The 12587-nt window shown below is 40.7% G+C and overlaps 1 long non-coding RNA gene across 1 annotated transcript; it reads left to right on the top strand.

Annotated features, from left to right (window-relative positions):
* Positions 1–2195: 2195 nt before the first annotated feature.
* Positions 2196–3441, top strand: LOC127330661 (uncharacterized). The gene is made up of 2 exons (XR_007869382.1): positions 2196–2294; positions 3200–3441. It is a non-coding gene; the product is annotated as an uncharacterized lncRNA (long non-coding RNA).
* Positions 3442–12587: the final 9146 nt, after the last annotated feature.

Raw genomic sequence — 12587 nt, forward strand, 5'->3', positions numbered from 1 at the left:
TATGGCCATATCACATCACCAAACCCTGCAAAAACAAGTTAGACATTCTCTAATTTGGTTTGCATATTTTACGTGGTTTAGGGTTTTCGAGTAAGATCCAATCTACCTACGAACATGAACCACAACGGTGATACTAGTGTTGTCAATAGAAGAATAAATTGAATCTTCACTATAGTAGGAGAGACAGACACCCGCAAAGCCACTTATGCAATACAAGTTGCATGTCGAGCGTGGAGCAAATCTCATGAACGCGGTCATGTAAAGTTAGCCCGAGCCGCTTCATCCCACTATGCCACAAAGATGCAAAGTACTCAACTAAAGATAACAAAAGCATCAACGCCCACAAACCATTGTGTTCTACTCGTGCAACCATCTATGCATAGACATGGCTCTGATACCACTGTAGGATAACGTAGCATAGAAAACAAAAATTTTCCTACCGCGAACACGAAATCCAAGCCAAGATGCAATCTAGAAGACGGTAGCAACGAGGGGATTATCGAGTCTCACCCTTGAAGAGATTCCAAAGCCTACAAGAGGAGGCTCTTGTTGCTGCGGTAGACGTTCACTTGCCGCTTGCAAAAGCGCGTAGAAGATCTTGATTACGATCGGTTCCGGCGCCACGAACGGGCAGCACCTCCGTACTCGGTCACACGTTCGGTTGTTGATGAAGACGACGTCCACCTCCCCGTTCCAGCGGGCAGCGGAAGTAGTAGCTCCTCTTGAATCCGACAGCACGACGGCGTGGTGTCGGTGGTGGTGGAGAAGTCCGGCGGAGCTTCGCTAAAGCTACGCGGGAGTTATGGAGGAGAGGGGGGCGGCTAGGGTTTGGGAGGGGGTGGCCGGCCACTCAAGGGGGGCGGCCAGCTTGTGGTCTTGGGGTGGCCGGCCCCCTCCCCTTGGCCCCTCATTATATAGGTGGATCCCCAAGAGTTGGTCTCCAAGTCTTCGAATAAGACCCGAACCAAAAACCTTCCATATGGTGGGGAAACCTAGCCAAGCTAGGACTCCCACCAAAGGTGGGATTTCCACCTCCCATATGGGGGTTGGTCGCCCCCTAAGGGGAGTCCACTTGGGACTCCTCCCCACTAGGGTTGGCCGGCCATGGAGGTGGAGTCCCATGTGGACTCCACCTTCCTTGGTGGTTTCTTCCGGACTTTTCTAGAACCTTCTAGAACCTTCCATAGAACCTTCCGCGACATTTTAATTCACATAAAATGACATCCTATATATGAATCTTATTCTCCGGACCATTCCGGAACTCCTCGTGATGTCCGGGATCTTATCCGGGACTCCGAACAAATATTCGAACTCCATTCCATATTCAATTTCTACCATTTCAACATCCAACTTTAAGTGTGTCACCCTACGGTTCGTGAACTATGCGGACATGGTTGAGTACTCACTCCGACCAATAACCAATAGCGGGATCTGGAGATCCATAATGGCTCCCACATATTCAACGATGACTTTAGTGATCGAATGAACCATACACATATAATACCAATTCCCTTTGTCACGCGATATTTTTACTTGTCCGAGGTTTGATCTTCGGTATCACTTTATACCTTGTTCAACCTCGTCTCTGACAAGTACTCTTTACTCGTACCGTGGTATGTGGTCTCTTATGAACTTATTCATATGCTTGCAAGACATTAGACGACATTCCACCGAGAGGGCCCAGAGTATATCTATCCGTCATCGGGATGGACAAATCCCACTGTTGATCCATATGCTTCAACTCATACTTTCCGGATACTTAATCCCACCTTTATAGCCACCCATTTACGCAGTGGTGTTTGGTGTAATCAAAGTACCTTTCCGGTATAAGTGATTTATATGATCTCATGGTCATAAGGACTAGGTAACTGTGTATCGAAAGCTTATAGCAAATAACTTAATGACGAGATCTTATGCTACGCTTAATTGGGTGTGTCCATTACATCATTCATATAATGATATAACCTTGTTATTAATAACATCCAATGTTCATGATTATGAAACTAATCATCCATTAATCAACAAGCTAGTTTAAGAGGCATACTAGGGACTTCTTGTTTGTCTACATATCACACATGTACTAATGTTTCGGTTAATACAATTATAGCATGATATATAAACATTTATCATAAACATAAAGATATAAATAATAACCACTTTATTATTTCCTCTAGGGCATATCTCCTTCAGATTTAGCTAATAAGATGATTTCTTCATTTTTCATCGTTGGATGCGAGCCAGTTTTATCCCATGGGGCTCTCAGCTCATCGGTTTCTCTCTCCCTACTAATCTAGGTGCATCTCCATAGTCATATTTCCCTCCAGTATTTCCTTTCATAAAAGTCAATGTTTGCCCACATGTGCCTGCCCACCTCTGTTTCTCTAATTAAAAACTTGTGCATTGCTCATTTGGTGTTGATGATTAAGGTTGATGAGCAAAAAAAATATTCTGTGGAGATTATCTTAGTTAGTCCTGATTACACCTGAGTGTGCAATTGATCACTTACATCAGCTAGGTTGTTTACTAAAAAATGTAGCAATGCCCTTGCAGCGAACTACCTATTTTAGTAAATGATGCTTGAAACTTGTTATGTACTATTGTGCTATTTTCTCTTGCTATGTGCTATTGTGCAATTATGCACGATATGGGCGCGCGTGTAGTCACCACTGTTGTGGGCAATTTACACTAACCCTGTTGAGTATCATTGTCAATAGATTGTTGTCAAGGCCGAGTGTGTGCCCTCGAGCACATGTCAAAATTTTGTCCTTCGAGCATAGTTAGTATACGTCATCCGCAAGTAAGACCTGGGGTGCTTTCCTTCTGAGTGTTAGATGGCATCACCTATTTATTTATTGATACCATTTTGAGAACATATACATATCGGTATCTTGGTCTCAGCAGGACACAAAATCTATGTCCTTTGTTGAACTCTTACAAAACTAATTATATATTTTCTAATAATAGATCAGCTAATCCCTGTCTAAAACTACCTATATTTTTATTTATTCACCAATGGAGGCAACTCTTGAGGGTTGGGTTTCTTCTTATGATATATCCAAGTGCAAATAATACTCTTGGTTTACAAATACTTTCATCTGATTACAAGATTAGTATAATATTCCCTTTGTTCTCCAACTTATTTTATTTTGTAATGTTCTTAATTTTGCTATAATTACAACATTTATTTGCTTTGTTCCAGCCTAATGGAGGCTATCGAGATGGAAGCTGTCAAGATCGTGCCCAGTGTCATACTAGAAGCTAGGTTGCAGCTGCACCTTTTGGCGGTGCAACTACCTATTAGAATTAGGTTTTTTTGTGCGTAGTGGCCTTTAAAGACTGAATTGAGGCGAGCTTATTTAGATGTTACTTTTGTTATTTTTAGCTTTACTTCTATTTGTCTCAAAAAAACCATAAGAGTGTTAATATATTTCGCTATTTCCCTTATTGTGTATAAGCATTGTTGTTCTATTCTGATTTCGTGTGTTCAATTTTTTTTTACTTTGTTTTCTAAATCCTGTAAAATTTATTTCCATTTACACGTACATCATTTCAATTTTTACGGGATCGTGCGCCAAGGCGCACATCTAAATCTAGTAATCTTGATCAATACTATTGTAAGCACATGTAATGAATGCAGCGATTTGAAACAATGGTAAATGACATGAGTAAACAATTGAATCATAAAGCAAAGACTTTTCATGAATAATACTTCAAGACAAGCATCAATAAGTCTTGCATAAGAGTTAACTCATAAAGCAATAATTCAAAGTAAAGGTATTGAAACAATACATAGGAAGATTAAGTTTCAGCGGTTGCTTTCAACTTGTAACATGTATATCTCATGGATATTGTCAATGCAAAGTAATATAACAAGTGCAATATGCAAGTATGTAGGAATCAATGCACAGTTCACACAAGTGTTTGCTTATTGAGGTGGAGAGAGATAGGTGAACTGACTCAACATAAAAGTAAAAGAATGGTCCTTCAAAGAGGAAAGCATCGATTGCTATATTTGTGCTAGATCTTTAGTTCTGAAAACAAGAAACAATTTTGTCAACGGTAGTAATAAAGCATATGAGTTATGTAAATTATATCCTACAAGTTGGAAGCCTCATGCATAGTATACTAATAGTGCCCGCACCTTGTCCTAATTAGCTTGGATTTACATGGATTATCATAACATAGCACATGTTTTAACCAAGTGTCACAAAGGGGTACCTCTATGCCGCCTGTACAAAGGTCTAAGGAGAAAGCTCGCATTGGATTTCTCGCTTTTGGTTATTCTCAACTTAGACATCCATACCGGGACAACATAGACAACAGATAATGGACTCCTCTTTAATGCATAAGCATTCAACAACCGATAATATTCTCATAAGAGATTGAGGTTTGTTGTCCAAACTGAAACTTCCACCATGGATCATGGCTTTAGTTAGCGGCCCAATGTTCTTCTCTAACAATATGCATACTCAAACCATTTGATCATGATAAATCACTCTTACTTCAGACAAGACGAACATGCATAGCAACTCACATGATATTCAACAAAGAGTAGTTGATGGCGTCCCCAGAAACATGGTTATCGCACAACAAACAACTTAATAAGAGATAAAGTGCATAAGCACATATTCAATACCACAATAGTTTTTAAGCTATTTGTCCCATGAGCTATATATTGCAAAGATAAAGAATGGAAATTTTAAAGGTAGCACTCAAGCAATTTACTTTGGAATGGTGGAGATATACCATGTAGTAGATAGGTATGGTGGACACAAATGGCATAGTGGTTGGCTCAAGGATTTTGGATGCATGAGAAGTAATCCCTCTCGATACAAGGCTTAGGCTAGCAAGGTTTATTTGAAACAAACACAAGGATGAAGCGGTGCAGCAAAACTCACATAAAAGACATATTGTAAACATTATAAGACTCTATACCGTCTTCCTTGTTGTTCAAACTCAATACTAGAAATTATCTAGACCTTAGAGAAACCAAACATGCAAATCAGATTTTAGCATGCTCTATGTATTTCTTCATTAATAGGTGCAAAGTATATGATGCAAGAGCTTAAATATGAGCACAACAATTGCCAAGTATCACATTATTCAAGATATTATACCAATTACCACATATATCATTTTCCAATTCCAACCATATAACAATTTAACGAAGAAGAAACTTTCGCCATGAATACTATGAGTAAAGCCTAAGGACAAATTTGTCCATATGCAACAGCGGAGCGTGTCTCTCTCCCACACAATGAATGCTAGGATCCATTTTATTCAAACAAAACAAAAACAAAAACAAACAGACGCTCCAAGCAAAGTACATAAGATGTGATGGAATAAAAATATAGTTTCACTAGAGGAACCTGATAATGTTGTCGATGAAGAAGGGGATGCCTTGGGCATCCCCAAGCTTAGACGCTTGAGTCTTCTTGATATATGCAGGGGTGAACCACCGGGGCATCCCCAAGCTTAGAGCTTTCACTCTCCTTGATCATATTGTATCATCCTCCTCTCTTGATCCTTGAAAACTTCCTCCACACCAAACTCAAAACAAACTCATTAGAGGGTTAGTGCATAATCAAAAATTCACATATTCAGAGGTGACACAATCATTCTTTATACTTCTGGACATTGCACAAAGCTACTGAAAGACAATGGAATCGAAAAATCCATCAAGCATGACAAAACAGGCAATGCAAAATAAAAGGCAGAATCTGTCAAAACAGAACAGTTCGTAAAGACGTATTTTTAACAGGCACCAGACTTGCTCAGATGAGAAAACTTAAAACTAATGAAAGTTGCATACATATCTGAGGATCACTCACGTAAATTGGTATAATTTTCTGACTTACCTACAGAGAATTAGACCCAGATTCGTGACAGCAAAGAAAACTGTTTCTGCGCAGTAATCCAAATCTAGTATCATCCTTCTATTAGAGACTTTACTTAGCACAACAATGCAATAAAATTAAGATAAGGAGTGGTTGCTACAGTAGTAAACAACTTCCAAGACTCAAATATAAAACAAAAGTACTGTAGTAAAAACATGGGTTGTCTCCCATAAGCGCTTTTCTTTAACGCCTTTCAGCTAGGCGCATAAAGTATGTATCAAGTATTATCAAGAGATGAAGCATCAATATCATAATTTGTTCTAATAATAGAATCAAAAGATAACTTCATTCTCTTTCTAGGGAAGTGTTCCATACCTTTCTTGAGAGGAAATTGATATTTAATATTACCTTCCTTCATATCGATGATAGCACCAACAGTTCGAAGAAAAGGTCTTCCCAATATAATGGGACAAGATGCATTGCATTCAATATCCAAGACAACAAAATCAACGGGGACAAGGTTATTGTTAACCATAATACGAACATTATCAACTCTCCCCAAAGGTTTCTTTGTAGAGTTATCAGCAAGATTAACATCCAAATAACAATTTTTCAATGGTGGCAAGTCAAGCATATTATAGACTCTCTTCGGCATAACAGAAATACTTGCACCAAGATCACATAAAGCATTACAACCAAAGTCATTGACCTTCATCTTAATGATGGGCTCCCAACCATCCTCTAGCTTCCTAGGAATAGAAGTTTCGCGTTCTAGTTTCTCTTCTCTAGCTTTTATGAGAGCATTTGTAATATGTTTCGTGAAAGCCAAATTTATAGCACTAGCATTAGGACTTTTAGCAAGTTTTTGTAAGAACTTTATAACTTCAGAGATGTGGCAATCATCAAAATCTAAACCATTATGATCTAAAGCAATGGGATCATTGTCCCCAATGTTGGAAAAAATTTCAAATAGCTTTTATCACAGCGATTTAATGATTTTAGCGCTTTCAGCGCTTTTTCGCGCTTTGCATTAGAAGTGGAAACATTGCTAACACCAATTCTTTTACTATTATTAGTAGGAGGTGCAGCAACATGTGTAGCATTAGCATTGCTAGTGGTAGTAATAGTCCAAACTTTAGCTACATTATTCTCTTTAGCTAGTTTTTCATTTTCTTCTCTTTCCCACCTAGCATGCAGTTCAGCCATTAATCTTATATTCTCATTAATTCTAACTTGGATGACATTTGCTGTAGTAACAATTTTATTTTCATTATCCCTATTAGGCATAACTTTCAATTTCAAAAGATCAACATCAACAGCAAGACTATCGACTTTAGAAGCAACTATATCAATTTTCCCAAGTTTTTCTTCAACAGATTTATTAAAAGCAGTTTGTGTACTAATAAATTCTTTAAGCATAGCTTCAAGTCTAGGGGGTGTGTTCCTATTATTGTTGTAGGAATTCCCATAAGAATTAGCATAGCCGTTGCCATTATTATAAGGATATGGCCTATAGTTGTTACTAGAATTGTTCCGATAAGCATTGTTGTTGAAATTATTATTTTTAATGTAGTTTACATCAACATGTTCTTCTTGAGCAACCAATGAAGCTAACGGAACATTATGAGGATCAATATTTGTCCTATCATTCACAAGCATAGACATAATAGCATCAATCTTATCACTCAAGGAAGAGGTTTCTTCGACAGAATTTACCTTCTTACCTTGTGGAGCTCTTTCCGTGTGCCATTCAGAGTAATTAATCATCATATTATCAAGAAACTTTGTTGCTTCACCAAGAGTGATGGACATAAAGGTACCTCCAGCAGCTGAATCCAATAGGTTCCGCGAAGAAAAATTCAGTCCTGCATAAAAGGTTTGGATGATCATCCAAGTAGTCAGTCCATGAGTTGGGCAATTTTTAACCAAAGATTTCATTCTTTCCCATGCTTGTGCAACATGCTCAGTATCCAATTGTTTAAAATTCATTATGCTACTCCTCAAAGATATAATTTTAGCAGGGGGATAATATCTACCAATAAAAGCATCCTTGCATTTAGTCCATGAATCAATACTATTCTTAGGCAGAGATAGCAACCAATCTTTAGCTCTTCCTCTTAGTGAGAAAGGGAACAATTTTAATTTTATTATGTCACCATCTACATCTTTATACTTTTGCATTTCACAAAGTTCAACAAAATTATTGAGATGGGCAGCAGCATCATCAGAACTAACACTGAGAAAATTGCTCTCGCATAACAAGATTCGATAAGCAGGTTTAATTTCAAAGAATTCCGCTGTAGTAGCGGGTGGAGCAATAGGTGTGCATAAGAAATCATTATTATTTGTGGTTGTGAAGTCACACAACTTAGTATTTTCAGGAGTATTCATTTTAGCAATAGTAAATAAAGTAAACTAGATAAAGTAAATGCAAGTAACTAATTTTTTTGTGTTTTTGATATAGCAAACAAGATAGTAAATAAAGTAAAACTAGCAACTATTTTTTTTTGTGTTTTGTTTTAGTGCAGCAAACAAAGTAGTAAATAAAATAAAGCAAGATAAAAACAAAGTAAAGAGATTGGATTGTGGAGACTCCCCTTGCAGCGTGTCTTGATCTCCCCGGCAACGGCGCCAGAAAATATGCTTCTGGCGTGTAGTTGACGTGGGAGTCAGAGATCTTTGTGATGTAACTTTTCTTCAGATCCCCGGCAACGGCGCCAGAAAATATGCTTGATAGCGTGTATACACACGTCCGTTGGGAACCCCAAGAGGAAGGTGCGATGCGTCTGGCTGACAAGTTTCCCTCGAAGAAACCAAGGTTTATCGAACCAAGAGGGAGCCAAGAAGCACGTTGAAGGTTGATGGCGGCGAGATGTAGTGCGGCGCAACACCAGGGATTCCGGCGCCAACGTGGAACCTGCACAACACAACCAAAGTACTTTGCCCCAACGAAACAGTGATGTTGTCAATCTCACCGGCTTGCTGTAACAAATGATTAGATGTATAGCGTGGACGATGATTGTTTGCAGAAAACAGTAGAACAAGTATTGCAATAGATTGTATTCGATTAAAAGAATGGACCGGGGTCCACAGTTCACTAGAGGTGTCTCCCCCATAAGATAAATAACATGTTGGGTGAACAAATTACAGTTGGGCAATTGACAAATAAAGAGAGCATGACAATGCACATACATGATATGATGAGTATTGTGAGATTTAATTGGGCATTACGACAAAGTACATAGACCGCTATCCAGCATGCATCTATGCCTAAAAAGTCCACCTTCAGGTTATCATCCGAACCCCTTCCAGTATTAAGTTGCAAACAACAGACAATTGCATTAAGTATGGTGCGTAATGTAATCAATAACTACATCCTCGGACATAGCATCAATGTTTTATCCCTAGTGGCAACAGCACATCCACAACCTTAGAACTTTCTCACATCGTCCTGCATTTAATGGAGGCATGAACCCACTATCGAGCATAAATACTCCCTCTTGGAGTTAAGAGCAAAAACTTGGCCAGAGCCTCTACTAATAACGGAGAGCATGCAAGATCATAAACAACACATAGGTAATAGATTGATAATCAACATAACATAGTATTCTCTATCCATCGGATCCCAACAAACACAACATATATCATTACAGATAGATGATCTTGATCATGTTAGGCAGCTCACAAGATCCGACAATGAAGCACAATGAGGAGAAGACAACCATCTAGCTACTGCTATGGACCCATAGTCCAGGGGTGAACTACTCACTCATCACTCCGGAGGCGACCATGGCGGTGTAGAGTCCTCCGGGAGATGATTCCCCTCTCCGGCAGGGTGCCGGAGGCGATCTCCTGAATCCCCCGAGATGGGATTGGCGGCGGCGGCGTCTCTGGAAGGTTTTCCATATCGTGGCTCTCGGTACTGGGGCTATTATCGACGGAGGCTTAAATAGGCGGAAGGGCAGGTCAGGGGGCCACACGAGGGGCCCAGACGACAGGCCGGCGCGGCCAAGACCTGGGCCGCGCCGCCCTAGTGTCTGGCCACCTCGTGGCCCCACTTCGTCTCTCCTTCGGTCTTCTGGAAGCTTCGTGGAAAAATAGGACCCTGGACGTTGATTTCGTCCAATTCCGAGAATATTTCCTTACTAGGATTTCTGAAACCAAAAACAGCAGAAACAAAGAATCGGCTCTTCGGCATCTCGTTAATAGGTTAGTGCCGGAAAATGCATAATAATGACATATAATGTGTATAAAACATGTGAGTATCATCATAAAAGTAGCATGGAACATAAGAATTATAGATACATTTGAGACGTATCAAACATCACCCGATACAAACCGCCGGGGCTCTCACATCGATGGAGGACCATCCGGGTGCGGGCGTCCTTAACAGAAAAACCAAAAGCATCAAATTCAACAGTCACAGAGTTGTCACGAGAAAGAGTTTTAACAGAGACTAAATTCTGAATAAGCTGGGGAGACACAAGGACATTATTGAGAGACAGTGGTTTAGAAGTAGATGGAAAATTAGCAGAACCAATGTGAGAAATAGGAAGACGCGCCGTGCTATCGACAATGATGCGAGACTCGGTGGAAGTGTGAAAGGAATGGGAAAGGTTACCCGGGTGAGCGGCCATGTGAGACGAGGCGCCCGTGTCCATAAACCAGTTGCCGCCACCGGCGTAAGAGCCAGGTGCGGGCGCGGCGTGGTAGGCCGGGGCGTAGGACGGCGGCGTGGCGGTGAAGGCCGGGGCGTAGGGCGGTGTCGCGGTGAAGTGCACCTGGTGAGTCGGCGGGCGCGGCACCGGCATGTTGTAGGCGTGGATGAGCCCCGTCCATGGGTTGTAGGCGAAGGGGTTGCTGCCGTTGGAGACCGACGACATGATGACGCGCGCGCGGGGGATGGCAACGGCGCGGGGTTGGGGAGGAGCGCGGCGGCGGCTGCAGGGTGCGGCGGCGCGGCGTGAGCAGGGGCACACGCGGCGGCGGCACAAGGGTGGCGGCGCTAGGGTTGGAGGGTGGGGCGGCGCGCGCGGGGTGAGAGGGGCGCGACGGCTAGGTTAGGAACGGTAGGTGTCTGATACCATGTAGAAAGGGATGCAACTCACAATGTATTGATTGGATGCATATGGCGTTACATATATAGGCTATGTCCTCGACTATACAAGGAAGGAGGCGGGCCCAATAATCAATACAAAGATATGTATCGCTATACATAACTACAGAAGATACACATCCGGATATACAAGGATATGTATCTCAACATTAACCACTAGTGGTCTATGATCCGATTGCACACGATTTTCATTAATCAGAGCAACCAAAGGGAACATAGTATCCGATTGAGAATTTCAAGCACCTCGGTCCAATCTTTCTCTTATTTCTCCTCTTCTTCAAGTGAACATGTCACCTAAATAACCCATATCCTTGAGCCTTATGTTTTCTTTTATTGGGACGCTAGCCAATGAGGCTGCCGCTAGTTCAGTTAGAAAAAGGTGTTTGTGGATTAATTTCACACCACCATTCTTAGTTGATATCCTTGCAATTGCAAGGATTGCAATCCCTTAATTTGAGAAACAAAGCTCCTTAATTCGCAAAAAAGCATAATAATGCGTCAAATTAATAGATGTCCTAGCACCTAGGCGGTTGCAAAGATTAGTCACAATGATCGTTCCCCACTTCAAGAATTGAGTGAGTAGCTGAGTGGGAACAATCTTTCTTTTTTGTGCGGGAGCAGTACAAAACACCCACGTGCTACATCTCCTTGGCCCCACTGCCATCCAAGAACCAAAGGGTTCCCACTAGGAACAAAAGACCACAGCTCCAGATCTGTCCATCTGTTCATGTCGCAGCGTCAGCAATTGATCCAAGAGCGAAATGATTGTTAACTGGGTGAGTTCCTTGTCCCTACCAATCCCGAGGCAGCATTGCAAGATTATTAATCCTTACCTTGGTGTGTAGTTGCTTCAAAATTACCCTACTTTTCTGAAAGTCAGAATCACTTTACTTTATTTTGAAGGTTTGATCGGTAACTTTCATTTGGATCTTGGAGCGTAGCAGTAACATGGGCTTAACAGCAAATCGCCTTTGCTAGGCAGGGTCGAGCTAGTTGATGGAACGAAAAATACGCACGGTGGTGTCTTGGGTGTGAAAAGGGTCACTGAAGTACGGCTAGATCATGTGATGATGCAACTGAGGTGTCCCTCTTGTAGCCTGTCGGTTTGCTCCCTATGGTTGTCTTTGTACGGCCTGAAATTGGTTAATCAGGAAACCATAAAAAAATAATTTTTAAATTCTGTAAAATAAGCACGAAACTATGCAAAAAGAAAGAAAGAAGGCGCAAAGTATGCTGCACTATTTGCACTAGACACTTTTGAACATGCTCAATTGCCAAAAAGAATATGCTCCTAATTTAGGACAGTGCACCCAGGTGCATATACACCCTTTATTTGAAATGCATTTGAACATATTTAAAAATGTCAAACAAATAAAAAAATGTCCCTGTATATCTGGACATGCTACATGCGCACAAAGTTATTTCAGTAAAAATCGTCATGTTTTGTGTCCGGTGTAAAAAAGACAAATTTTTTACGCTAAAATAGTCTATTTCTCGAGACATTTTTTTTCTTTTTTGCACATGGCACAAAAAATTATCGGTTTTATCTGCTATTTTACATGCACAAATAGAACATGTCCTCTCTACATGCGATTTTTTTTCTAATTTTTTTAAAATGGTGCACGTAGATGCCA

This window comes from Lolium perenne, chromosome 2, assembly GCF_019359855.2.
Source record: "Lolium perenne isolate Kyuss_39 chromosome 2, Kyuss_2.0, whole genome shotgun sequence".
Classification (NCBI taxonomy): domain Eukaryota; kingdom Viridiplantae; phylum Streptophyta; class Magnoliopsida; order Poales; family Poaceae; genus Lolium; species Lolium perenne.